This window comes from Lonchura striata, chromosome 5, assembly GCF_046129695.1.
Source record: "Lonchura striata isolate bLonStr1 chromosome 5, bLonStr1.mat, whole genome shotgun sequence".
Classification (NCBI taxonomy): Eukaryota; Metazoa; Chordata; class Aves; order Passeriformes; family Estrildidae; genus Lonchura; species Lonchura striata.
Genome location: NC_134607.1, coordinates 24,354,758 through 24,367,602, shown reverse-complemented (window position 1 = coordinate 24,367,602; position 12,845 = coordinate 24,354,758). Strand labels below are relative to the sequence as shown.

At 46.7% G+C, this 12,845-nt stretch overlaps 1 protein-coding gene across 1 annotated transcript in view; it reads right to left on the bottom strand.

The window, feature by feature from the left end:
- The window catches only part of GRAP2 (GRB2 related adaptor protein 2), a 97,956-nt gene extending 89,849 nt beyond the window's left edge, over nucleotides 1-8,107 (bottom strand). Inside the window, exons 1-2 of the mRNA XM_021554034.3 lie at nucleotides 7,820-8,107; nucleotides 7,332-7,394 (exon numbers count right to left, since the gene is read on the bottom strand). The gene's annotated coding sequence lies outside the window, so the exon portion shown is untranslated. The remainder of the gene's footprint in view (nucleotides 1-7,331; nucleotides 7,395-7,819) is intronic.
- Nucleotides 8,108-12,845: the final 4,738 nt, after the last annotated feature.

Sequence of the window (12,845 nt, the reverse complement as noted above, 5' to 3'; positions counted from 1 at the left end):
TTGAGGAACTGGCTCACAGTGAGGTGCAGGCCCTGCTGAAACACTTTGTCACCTTCATCTCTGTCCTTACCTTCTCCAGCCTCACAGCACAATTACAGGCCAGCTGCAGGTATATTTGCCCTCTTTCCTTTACACAGTCTGTTTCTCTTCCTCATTCACAGATCTATCAATAAGGTGACTGTTTTCTGGGGTTAAAATTATATCCCCAGACATTTTAAACCTGTAGTCAAAGTAGATTTGACTAGCCTGAATTCACCTTTGAAGAATAAATAGGAACGTGGAAAGGTGCTGGAATAAAAGCTATTGCAATCAAAGACTGAAGATTTCCAGCTATGTCTTGAAAGAACAAGATATATATATATATATATATATATAAAATATGTATCTGGAAATAAGAGAGCCCTTCCAATTCGAGGAAGAAAACTGCTGTGTGACTCCTTTGCCTCCAAGTCCTTTTATAATTGCTCATCTCCATGTTCTTGTTCCTAAAAGTCATCCCTGTCCAAGCTATTTACTATGGCACACCATCCTGAACACAGAAAATACCTCGTCAACCAGGGAGCTTACTGGGACAGACACGAGTCCATCAGCACCATCGGATAAAGAATAATTCAATACAGTCTGTTCTGCACTCACTGGCCCTGGGACACTAATCCAGAGGGTAATAAAGCAGTAATCCCTTGCTGATCCGCAGGCTCTGTTTCCCACATCGTTACTCCAGGTTATATCTGGTCTCACCACCCTAAATCTCCCCTCCCTTCTTCCCCACCTTGCACTGTCCTCACTAGTGTGACATCATTACAGCCACCTTTCAGGACCCACGAATGGAGCCAACTGATACTCAGTTATTTTAGCCTTCCCTTCCAAATTGCTGCTATCCCAAAGCATAGGCTATTTGGTTTGCTTTTTGAGCTGCTGGGTTTTAACTTGTCTCAGAAGTGCCCCTGGTACCCCAGCATGGAAGCTGCTTCTGGTTCCCAGGGAGCTGCTGAGAGACAGTAAAAAAAAAAACAAAAAAAACCAACATTTCCACCTCCAAAAAGGGTTCCCCCTGCCTTTCCAGGTACTCCAACCTGCCCCTGAAGGGGAGATGTACAAATTTTCCAACCAGAGGTCCTGCTTGCAACCTTGGAATCTCCATTTACTATGACAAAGTTTAGAGCTTCCTGTTACAGATGAGTGAGCTGCTTACTCATCTGTAACAGGAAGCTCTAAACCTTGTCATGGATCAGCCAACCTCCAGTTCAGTTCATCTTCCTGTAAACATCTCTGGCAGGCACAAGGAAGGCAGGAGGAAGGGAAGAAGATGCTCCCTGGCAAAGCACGGCTCTATTGTCCCAGGTCAAGTTCTTCACACAATTTGGTCTTCCTGTGACCACTGCCTGATGCTACAGAGAAGGTAAATGATGCAAAAGCATCAATCTTCTGTGATAGTCTTATCAGGCTTCTTGTAAATAGGAATTGCCCAAGGACCTGAAGCATAGAGTTTAGCATAATATCAGTAAATATTACATATTCTGAAATATCTGGATAGTCTCAGTCAGCTCTCACACATCCAGCTGATGTGATCCTGCACAAATGGATCTTGCAGAGGTCTTGCTTTCAGTGGTGTGCTGGAACAGGGAGTTAGTTTTACAGCATGCTTTTATTTAGCAATGATCTAGAGCTTGGTTCCAAGCTTGCCATCTTTTAATTTAATCATATGTCCTTTGTATAAGGTGCTGTATTTTAGGCATGCCAAAGAGGCTGATATAGGGAGAGCTGAAATGCTGCTTCTCTCTCACTTTTGGAAAAGCTTACCACTAGAATTTATCCTGAGACGAAAGAGCCATAGAGCAAAGACAAAAGAAGCTTCAAAAGGATACAGGAAAAGAAATACCAAATGCTCCCAGCATCCATCAATGTGTAAGCACAAATTATTTGCTTTCAGCAGGAGTCTCAGGGTCAAACACTTACCAGCAGTGAGTACAAGGGTTACAGAGTACATTACTACATTGCAGGGTAGGCTGTTCTGAAATCTCTCCCTTGATTTTGGGGTTTAAGAAAGTTTTTCAGAATTTCACATGGGTTTAACTTTACTCCACTTTTCAAAAACAAACCAACACTCAAAGTGATCTGTGTGCTTCAAATCACAAACAAATTCACAAGACACAATAGAGACACAGAAGTTGCCCTCATTGGTAAACTGCTATTTAAAGAGGACTGAAGCTGACTGCAGTCCTCATCTCATTTTTCATCTGTCCTTTCTGCATCCCTTTGTTCTTCCCATCTCTCCACATGATAAGGAAAAACGATGTATTATAAAAATCAACAGGTTAAGATGTTTCAGCTACTTATTTCCTGCCAACTAAGAAGGACTAGAAATACAAAAGCAAGTACAGAGATTATCAGCCTGTCCTTCCTAACAACTCACTGCAGCTCTCAAACATGTATTCCCCTATCATCCCACGAGGGTAAGGATACACCATATCTCTGCTGAGCCTAGGAAGAAACTTGATGACCTGGGACAACCTGAGAGTACAGGCGTCCAATGCAAAGGGACATCACATCTCATGGCTCTTGAAATAAACAGAACAAAAATGCCAAAACACCTCCAAGCCCCAAGCTGCCACCTCTTTGATATGTTCTGTGGCTGCTATCCTGCCTGCAAACACTGCAGTTACAATGCAGGTGGGCAATTCATCAGCCAGCTGCATCCTACCAAGTGCCACTATTTCCTTTTGTCCTGCAATGAGGACAATTTGCCAGCTCTTTCATCTCTCTGACAAGAACACAGGACCCTCACAGCTCCTGGCTACTTGTTGGCCCTCAATGAGACCTGCCTGCATTTGAAGGCACTGGTGTGAACTGAACACAAGGACTGTGAGGAAGACATGCTGCTGCATTGATGTCTGAAGATGTAAAACTCAGGCAACCTCTTCTGACCCTATTGCCCACTCCTCCCTCCTCGAGGTAACTCAGTCCCTCCTCATGAACACTTTCCATCAGTCCAACTGCTCCTACTGGTGACAGCTTCTGTCCTTAAGCACCTAGCTCATTTGGGATTACAGGCACAGGATATGTTTGTTGCATCCCTGTCTGTAAGCTCTTTATGGAACCCTGGCAGCATGAGGATGCAGCACACAGAGGTGGCAGGGGGCTGGGGAAGGATATTGGAGTGCTGACTCCAATATGTCCTGAGAGGACAATGACAACTCAGGGTTCATCCACTGCAGCTGCTCCCTTTTAAATGCTTGTTTTGAATATCTACAGAAGAGGAGAAATCATTATGTTGGGATTTTTTTTCCAGAAGGTTTTCTTCCAGAGGTCAACCTGACAGCACTCAGACTGCTTTCAGCCCTCTGTATATACCGAGCTGGGTGAGGCACTGCATGTTTGTGTGTACACATATCTGACCCACCTCAATACTGCCCTGCAGAAGGCTAAGGGAGGAGGCACAAAAGTCAGAGGCTGATGAAGACACTGCTTAATACTGTATTGATTTTTCCGACCTGCCACTGACAGCTCTAAACCGAAGTCCAAAGCTGTCAGACAATGCCAAATCTCAGCCCAGTGTTGATGACTTGTTACACTGCTGACCCGGGCTGGACCCACAGCACAAGTGAGCCTGAGAGGCTTAATGCCTCCCCTCAAAGGGTTTATCATCCAACACTTCCCTACTAGAAGGCAACCTGAGGCACTAGCCAGAAATCCTAGGGGTCATGCAATAAATCTGCCTTTCCTGGGCATTCACCTTCACCTCAGACACTGGCTGCAAGAAAATCATGGCTTGGCAAACTTAATCTCATAACTGAGATCACAGAATCAATTAGGTTGGAAAAGACATCCAAGATCATCAAGTCCAACTGTTAATGTAGCACTGCCAAGTCCACCACTAAAACATGTCCCCAAATGCAACATCTACATGCTTCTTAAATACCTCCAGGGATGGTGACTTAACCATTTCCCTGGGCAGCCTTTTCCGGTGCTTCAGAATCTTTTTGGTGAAGAAATTTTTCCCCATTTCATATCAACCCATTCCCTGGCACACTTGAGGCCATTTCCTCTTATCACTTGGGAGATCAACCCCCATCTCACCATGACCTCCTTTCAGGTAGTTGTAGAAAGCAACAAGATCTCTCCTGAGCCTCCTTTTCTCCAGCCTGATCAGATCCCACTCTAGTGCTTTCTTCCCTCAAGTAGATCAACACTCCTGCCCAGCTTGGTGTTGTCTGCAGTCTGACTGGGGGAGCACTCCATTCCCTTGTCCAGAGCACTGGTGAAGATCCTAAAGACTCACCCCAGTACTGCGCCCTGTGGAACACCACTGATAAGTGGCCACCAGCTGGATGCGATTCCATTCACCACCATGCTTTGGGGTTGATCATCCAGGTTTTTTACCCAGCAAAGTGAACACCCACCCAAGGCACAAGCAGCAGTTATTTGGCTTCTTGGTCTTCTCCTTGATTATGACCCATAAAAGCCCAACCCTTTTGTCACCATCATTAAAATAATTTAAACCTCTTTCCACAAGTCTGATTAACTCCTGTGGAAAGATCCTTTCCCTCTTTTGAATCAGGTGTCTACTGTGTCTATCACCAGCAGGCCTGATATTACGTAAATTGATCCATGATCAAAATCCAAACATTCTGCCAGTGACAGCAGGCTTGTATTGATCTGCTGGCTTTTCCCAATTCTTCCCTCATCATTCCCTGCAACTGGAAGGATAGATGAGGACACCACTTGTGCTCCTGGTCCCTTAACCAGCTCTCCCAAGGCCCCAAAGTCTCTCTTGACTGCCCTTGGGTTTGTAACTTGATCATTGCCTACCTGAAAAATCAAGAATGGAAGAAAATCCAAGAGCCATATCAGAGTAGGAAGCTTTCTCTCCACATCTTTAACCTGGGCCCCAGCAAGGTTGTAGATGTCCCTAAAAAGTGTGTCCAGCCTGCATATGGGGTCTTGCATGTTTTGTTCTCTCAGAAGGGAGTGTCCTATGAGAATGACCAAGCCTTTCATGGAGAAGCAGTTTTGACGGAGGGTGGCAGCTGATTTAACCTCACTGGCACCTCCAAACTAGATGAACCATCATCCCTCATTATTGCTTGGCCCCACTTGCAGAGTCTTGCTCCTGTTGTGCAAGGGCATCTTGAGATACTGCACAGCTGAAGCAGGACTTAGCCAGGATGGATTCCCAACAGAATCCTGTTTTCCTCATCTTAGGAAGGGGAGTCAAAAATGTGAGAGAGCTTGTTTTGCTCCTTCTCATCTGTCTGAACTGCACATTCCCTTGTACAGCTCTCTGTTCTTCCTTGCCTTTCCAGGCTGTGCACACAGAGTGACGTTCCTGGATCTCCAGGCTACGTTTAACATCACTTTACCACAGTCCTCAAGGGGAAAGCTGAGCACCTGCTCTGCTGAGCCCTGCGGTTTGGAGTAGATGCGAGTTTACTTTGCTAAGAGTCCCAGAGGTTTGTTATACCCTCAGCCCCATGATGTTGGGGTTTGGAAGGAAGACAGACTCTGCTGGAGGGGCAGGGGTACCAGCTCCTCCCCAGCCTTTGAGGTAGAAAAGCACTAGCCACGAGGATATCTTCTCCCCCATAAGAGGGTGGCAGCAACTCTCCAACAGGCTAAGATACAGATCCTTCAAGCTCCCACCCTTGCCCTTAGGCTGACATGAACTCCCCCTGCTCTCTAAATCACCAATGAGCATTGCTCATGAGGTTTTTCCACTTTCTCCCCCAGCTGTGGAGTCCTCTGTAAGCACAAGGCATTTTGTAAAGGCACTGATGGATGCTGATTGTCGTGGATGAGAGGGTGACTGTGTATGAAGAGAACCCCAGCAAAGTTCAGTGGCTTGGAAGAGTTTTCCTCAAGGGGACAGACTAATACAAGTACAGGATTGTCCCTGTCAGACAACTCATTTTCCTTACCCCAGTCCAAACGAGTGAGAGAGTGCTGTCTGCCTGCATTAAGGTGGTTGTGCTATTGATAATTTGCAAACAGGCAGAGTTCACTTGAGGAAAAATGCAAAGCAGGGCAGGAGTGGAGAGACTCTTAAAAACACTTTCATCTTTTATTAAGCAAAGTTATAAGACCTCTTGGGGAAAACCTATACCTAGTTAAAAGTTTAGCGAGTCCAAGGAGATAGTCAAGGCTACAGAAACCAATTGGTGGGAGCTTGAGACTTATTCACTAGCTAATTCATAATGTTTCTGAGAGAAGAACATGACCCAGAGCTGCACAGAGTGTCTAAGGCACTACTTCTGGGAGGATCAGGTGAAAAGTTCTCAAGTTGTTGGTGATAGCAGCCATTGCTCCTTCAGGAAAAAAAGACAAAAAAGCTGTCCAGCTATTTTGAAAGAGACAATTGCAAGAAAAAAAGCCTTCTGCCTGAATCAATCTTGCAATTACCAAGGCTGGTCAGCCTGAGTTCCCATGGTAAGCATTCCATTCCAGGAAGCTTAAGGCAAATGGTAATGGCAGTTTTGATGGAGGGGTGCTGAGAAAGACAGAAAGAGCAGGATGGGAGAGGCAAGCAAGAAGCTAGGGAAGCACATCCCACACACACAGGGCAAGCTAAGGCTGAAAAAGACACAGAGGTTTGGGCAGCTGTGCTCAGGGAAACATGTTCCTTGTCAACAAAGGACAGACTCTCTTCCATATCAACTACTTATTGAAAGAAGTCCTGCACTCCTGGGCCCGTTGTTCAGGTCTGGAGGTAACATTGGCTCTGGAAAGGTTTGGGAAATGCTGGTCTCCTGCAGCAAAGCAAACCCCAGCAAGAAGGCTGGTAATGTAACTCAGCTGAAGGGAGAAAAACTGCCACTCATAGAACCAAAGAGTCACTTAGGTTGGAAAAGACCTTTAAGACCATTAAGGTCAGCTGCTTACCCAGCTCTGCCAAATTCACCACAGCTACACATCTTTTAAATCTGCTCAGCACCTCCAGCCCCAAGCCCAGGGCACACAAGATCACAAATGCATCTCAACAAATACAGAGGAGTAGTTGGAGGCTTTCACTCTGGTCCCCGGTAGCCCCAGAATCCACCTCTAAACCCCTCCAAGGCCAGCAGCAAAGATGCACACAAAGGATCAGCTCCCCACCCCACTAAAACAGTCCCAGCACAGCAGTCCCATGGCCTGGTTACACACACACACTGCTGGGAAGAGAAAAGCCAACCCAATTTGCTCTGCTGCTTGAGCACCCATCCCTGAGTAATGGAGAAATGACCATCCCTTGTGCAATGGAGCCTTTCAGTGCCAGCAGGAGCTGGAGGCAGACGCAGCACAGGGGACAGAGATTGCCAGCCCCAGCCCCCGCAGCACAGGCAAACACACAAACTTACCTTTCACTCCTTCCTTCACTAACTGTCTTATCGCCATAGCAACTGTAATCCTAGGTCATGCAGCTAGGAAAAAAGAATAAATATAGCACAAATGAAGATATACACTATCACCAAACACAGCCTCAGTGGTAGAATCTAATTTTCATTAGAGGCATAACAGTGCTTTTGCATAATTATACACATATTAATGCCCAACATGCCCATCTTCAGTGGGAGTTCATTAATTCAGTTCTAAATAAAAAGGGTTGCTCATTGCAGGTTAATTTCTTCTTTTTTTTTTTTTAATGCAGAAAATATTTCTAAAAGCTCAAATCATACTTTCACAGATTTTCCTTAATCCTGAGATTAACAGAGAAAGGAAAACATGAAGATTAAGTTAGCTCTGAAGTAAAAACATGGCAAAACACATAACAGCAAACTTTGCTCCTTTTGAAATGTGAGGAGTGAGAGCAAGCAATAAAAAAATTTGACAAGATGCTGCACTGTACCTGGAATTGAGTCCCAAAGGAAAGCATCTAACAGCGTTTGGTGCTTGTGGTGAAAGCAATACAGCAGCCTCATACTGAGAAGAACACACTGCGAGCGACCAAACACAGGTTTGGCTGGCACCAGAATTTACTACACAGCTTGAGGTCAGCATTTACAAGAGGAGGTTTATTTACTCTGATAGCACAGATACAAGACAGCAGCACCAAGGGATGGCCCCAGCCAAGCACACTGTAAAAGCAGAGAAACCCTTCCTCTGCATCTTTCTTTTTTAATTTACTCCTCAGGCTCCTTCATTACCTACTAAACACAAACACCCTGAGGCTGGTATCTCAGACCCCTCTTTATTGCTGATTCCAGGTGGGCCTCGTCTGAGTGATGGGGAGCCCTTGGTGCTGGTCAGACCCCACCTTTCCTGTGTGCGGGGCAGTGCCCGGGGGGAGGTTACTGGCATTTCAGGTAGCAGGTGCCTGGGTATGGAGGTGCTCTGTGACTACACAGTGAGCTCTTTTATTCCAAGCATGCATGTGGCTCTAAGGATGCTCCCTCAGTCCTGACCTGGTGCATGCTGGACTAAATAATAAAATAAAAGCAGCATCCTAAGGAGATGTCTCTTCACTAACTTCATCAGCATCCTATCCAGGCAGGCAAGGGATGCTATTGCATTTGGTTTTGTCTCCATAGAGGCTTATTTAATTCCTCACTTACTGGAAAGGCAAGGAGAACTAGGACAAAGGGAAGACAAGGGCTGGGCTGGAGGAAAGGGTTTGGAGGAAGGAAAAAGAGGGAGGTGCAGAATAAATGGAAAGACAGAAGAAATGGAGAGAGGTCTATCCTAAACAGCAACAAAAATCTCTCATGACTGTCAATCTCTAGTTCCTCTCCTCCTTGTGCTGTCATTAGTACACAGCTCAAAGCTCAGCCAGTGTGAGGGAGAAACCTCCCTTCTCACCCAAGCTTCTGCAGGAGGGAGAGGGAACTCGCTGCCTAGCTGTCCAAACCTGTGTCTGCCCTGTTCTTCCCTGTGCTGTAGTGAGCCCTCCCGGACATGGACTTTTGGGATGTGCAGCAGGTCCAAATGTGGCCCCTTCACTCCACACTGCAAGTGTGTACTGCCCCTGTCCTGGAGACACCTGAGCCCTGGAAGCCCACCTGTACATGATGAAAAGAGAAATAGCAGCTTGGTTCAGATGCTCTGGGTCAAAACCAGATTTTTTTTTTTTTTTAACAATGAACATACATCTCTAACACACTTGTGCCTACTGTGTCTGTCCTTCCCTCTTGAGTGCCAGCCTAGACAGAAGAGAAGCTTTTTAGAGTGGTCAGATGGGGCCTGGCAGAGGGTTCTGCTGGGCATGAGCTGTGAGCTCAGTGGAGGAAAGAATCCACCTTCCCTCTGTGAAGCTGTGCTGTATGTATGTGGGGGCTGTTTGCCCAGGATTGCCACTGACTGCAAAGGCTGCCCAGCCTTCTGCCTGACCAGAGAGCAGTGGCAGTGCTAAAACCTCCATAAAAACAGGATAAATGTTCAAATGTCTCTGATAAAGTTTACCTGTGGGAGCAGGACAGGTACTGAGATATGGTGGGTAATCCAGAGAAAAGATTCAAGATCTCATCTGAACTGGTGAAGAGAGTAAAACCAGCCACTCTTCTGATTTGTCTGCAGTTACTACCTCTGGGTGCCAAAAATAGTAGGTAGGCCCTGGGATGGGGAAAGGAGACAGACAGGGACTTGCTCCATCCCTAGAATTATTTAAAGCTAGATTGGAGAGGGTTTTGAGCAACCTGGTCTAAGTGGAAGGTGACCCCACCCCTGTAGGAAGGAATTGGGACACATTCAAAGAAGAGCTGAAATATGAACTAGGAAACTTGTAGAAACAAGCTTGTAGAGTCCCAGAAATGTTGTTATCCCCTGCTTCCCTCCCAGTGGCTCCTGCAGTTTGGATGCAAGTTTTGTCTCTCCCTAGATTTCCTTTGCCGCAGATATCCCTGCACATACAAATCCCTTGAAATGGGAAACCAAGCCCCAGAGTCCCTCCCCACTCCACCTCTCTGGGGTTTTTACCCGTGTTACCTGCTGTGACTCCATAGTGCTGTGGCAGCAGCAGGGAGAGGTACAGCTCTGCTCAGAAACCTGGCAGGGTGGTCCCCTCCCTGCAAACGTGGCCACTGAGCCACACCGAGGAAAAGCAAAGCAGTGAGGATTCAAGGGACACAGTCCCTGTTCGCCTTTGGAGGGACATTTAAGCCAGCTGAAGAGGCAGAGGGGATGTGTGAGCATATCCAGCAGGATGAGCTTTATGATTTAGGCAAACAGTGTAAATGCTTAAGTACTTACATCTAATACTGCTCCTGGCACTCTCACAATGGACTCCCATGCCCAGCCGTGCAGAGCAGTCTCAGATGCAGTCTCACAGCAGAGAACTATGGAATTCCATCCTTCTGCCTAGAGGCACACCTGGAAATCTTGCACGTGCAGCGTGGCCTTCTCCTCCTGCCCTGCCTCCCCGCAGCGGGGGACAGGCAAGTGATGCTCAGCCTGTCTGACAGTGGCTGGGGATCTCTGTGCCATGGGCATGGCACCTTGGAAGGTGGTAGCACGGGGTAGAAACATGAGGCAGGGGAGCAGGTGATTTGTTGCAATGTTTTGCTCAAGTCAAACAGCAATTCCTGACCAGACAGAGAAATGGAAGGTGTGGCAAACCTTCTCTTCCTGGCCCAGTGCTGAGCTGATGCTGATGCATGCTCATACGAGGGTAGGGGCTCTCTTACCCTCATGGGCTGTCACATGTTCCCACAGCAGCAGCAAGGCAATCACATTCCTCCTTCTCTCTCATGCACACTGATTAAAATCATGCTCATCACAAGTGCCTCAGCTTGAGCACCCAGCCCTTTAATTGCTGCAATGAAGGATATGAATGTAGGCTATTCTGAGGCCAGCAAAGCAGAAAATTAGCATTTAGCATGAAAATGATACCACTGCATCATCACCAGTGCAAAGCAAACAACACAACCAGCCAGGCTGCCTCTTTCCTTCCCTACCTGCATGCTTGGACTCATCCAGTGCTGCAACAGCCCCATTGCTTTCCACACACGTGGGACCTGTCCCTCTGAAGCTGCCACCAAGACTCAGGCAAGGGCTGCAAGGTGGCATCTGCTTGCTGACTGAGGTTTTGATGAAGCAGGTTTATAAGCACCTGGTGTAATAATTCTCCCTCAGATGTCAAAATGCCACAGCAGCTGCTGCATTGATTCCTGCAGTATTTACAGAGCAGAAAAATGCAGCAGCAAGCAGGGGTGAGGCTGGAGGGAAGAAACCTGCACCCCTGGTGTGTCCTGTCCCTCAAGGTCAATCAGCCATAGCAAGCCAGGAATTAGATCTTCTTTTCCAGACCCTTAGCTCTCTCCATCATTACTGCAAATTCCCCTCAGGCCCTCTCACCCATTTGTTACCTAGGCTGGTTGGACAAAAAAAATCATTAAAATGCTGTGTCCACAGAAGCCTAAAAGAAAAGGCTGTTTTTTTACCAGTCAGGCTGGGATGGAGCCGTCATCTGGTAGACAATAACTAACCTTCCAAATCTGCCGCACTGCCCCACCCCAGCCAGGGCTCTGCACACTGGTGGTTTCTACAGCAGGGAGAGCTGCCATTTCCCTGCCTCCCAGTGTAGGTGCCTGAACATCCTTTCCCAGAAGGGAGAGTATTTCAACATATTTTGACATGGGTCTGTGGCCTCTTTGGGTTCCTGAGCAAATCAATGATGCTGAAGTGCTAGAGTTTCAGTTCTGATTAGCAGATGGAATAGCAATTTATACAGCATAAGGAGGGTCCTGCTGGTCCCCAGCAGTGCAAGTGCACACACACAAACACACAAGCGGTGGCTCCCACAGCCCCAGGTCCCCTCATGCCCCAGCAGGTGACCAGCTCAGCTCCCTGCCAGCCCAGTCCTCCCTTTCCCCTGCCCACAGAGGCAGGCTGGGCTAGCACAGGTGGCAGCCCAGCTGTGCCCAGCCCCTCAGGCTGTTTTGAGGCTGCCCCTTGTCCCAGGCCTACAGTACATGGCTGGACACGGGGCTCACTGCCCTGGGGAAGCAGAGACCTTTGCAACTCATCACAGACAGTGCTGCCCAGACATTGCCTGTCTCAGAGCTGTGGGCTCTGCTGGTGAGCAGTGTCCTGAGTCAGCAGTTTGGGCTGCTTTCATATATCCTTGAAAAAAGAGACCAGCGGGAGATCTGTTTATAAGCCACAACCACCCTGAAACAAGTATATGCCTACGCCTACGCACATACACAAAGCAGCAGTGACTATGGAAGCATATGAATAAATATTGAGCAGACACCAAGGGATTTTCAGAATAGTCTCTCTTTTTTTTTTTTTATTCAATGCCATGTTGTTTGTCGTTGGCTGCTTTTTTTTTTTTTTTACCTTCCTGATTTATTTCCTGTGCCTGGGCTTACAAAACTAATCAGTGGCCAATGAAGACTAACAGTCGCATGTGTTATTAATTCTACATTCAGGGTAAGGTAATTCCAAAGAAATTACCAAAAAATATTAGTGTACAGGGAGGATGGGGTAGTTGTATGTATGTAGAGGGATTATACACATAAAAACAGATCTTTTATCCACACCACCCAATTTACACTGCACTCAGCTCTTCTTCTTAGAAATATCTATTATTAACTAGAATATGTGTGTAGATCATCTTGAAATGAACTCTTCATATGATTCAGATAAGGAGGCGAGAAAAGAAGTGTGTAAGTGAAAAAAGAAATTAACAGTGTTGGGGAAGTAATTGAAAGGAGAAATGGGATCACCCACTTTCATTCTTATCCCAGTGATTATTAGATGCAGCAAGGATGACAGTGGTAGTTTTAGAGGAAGGTCTACCTGGTGCTTTATTTCCAAAGCTGTGATAGTTCAAAAGCAAGTCTTATACCAAGGACTTGCGGGGTAATAAAAATGTTTGCCTGTGCATGGACCACGTACCTTGAGTACTTGCATGATGCTTCTCCTCCTTGTGTGTG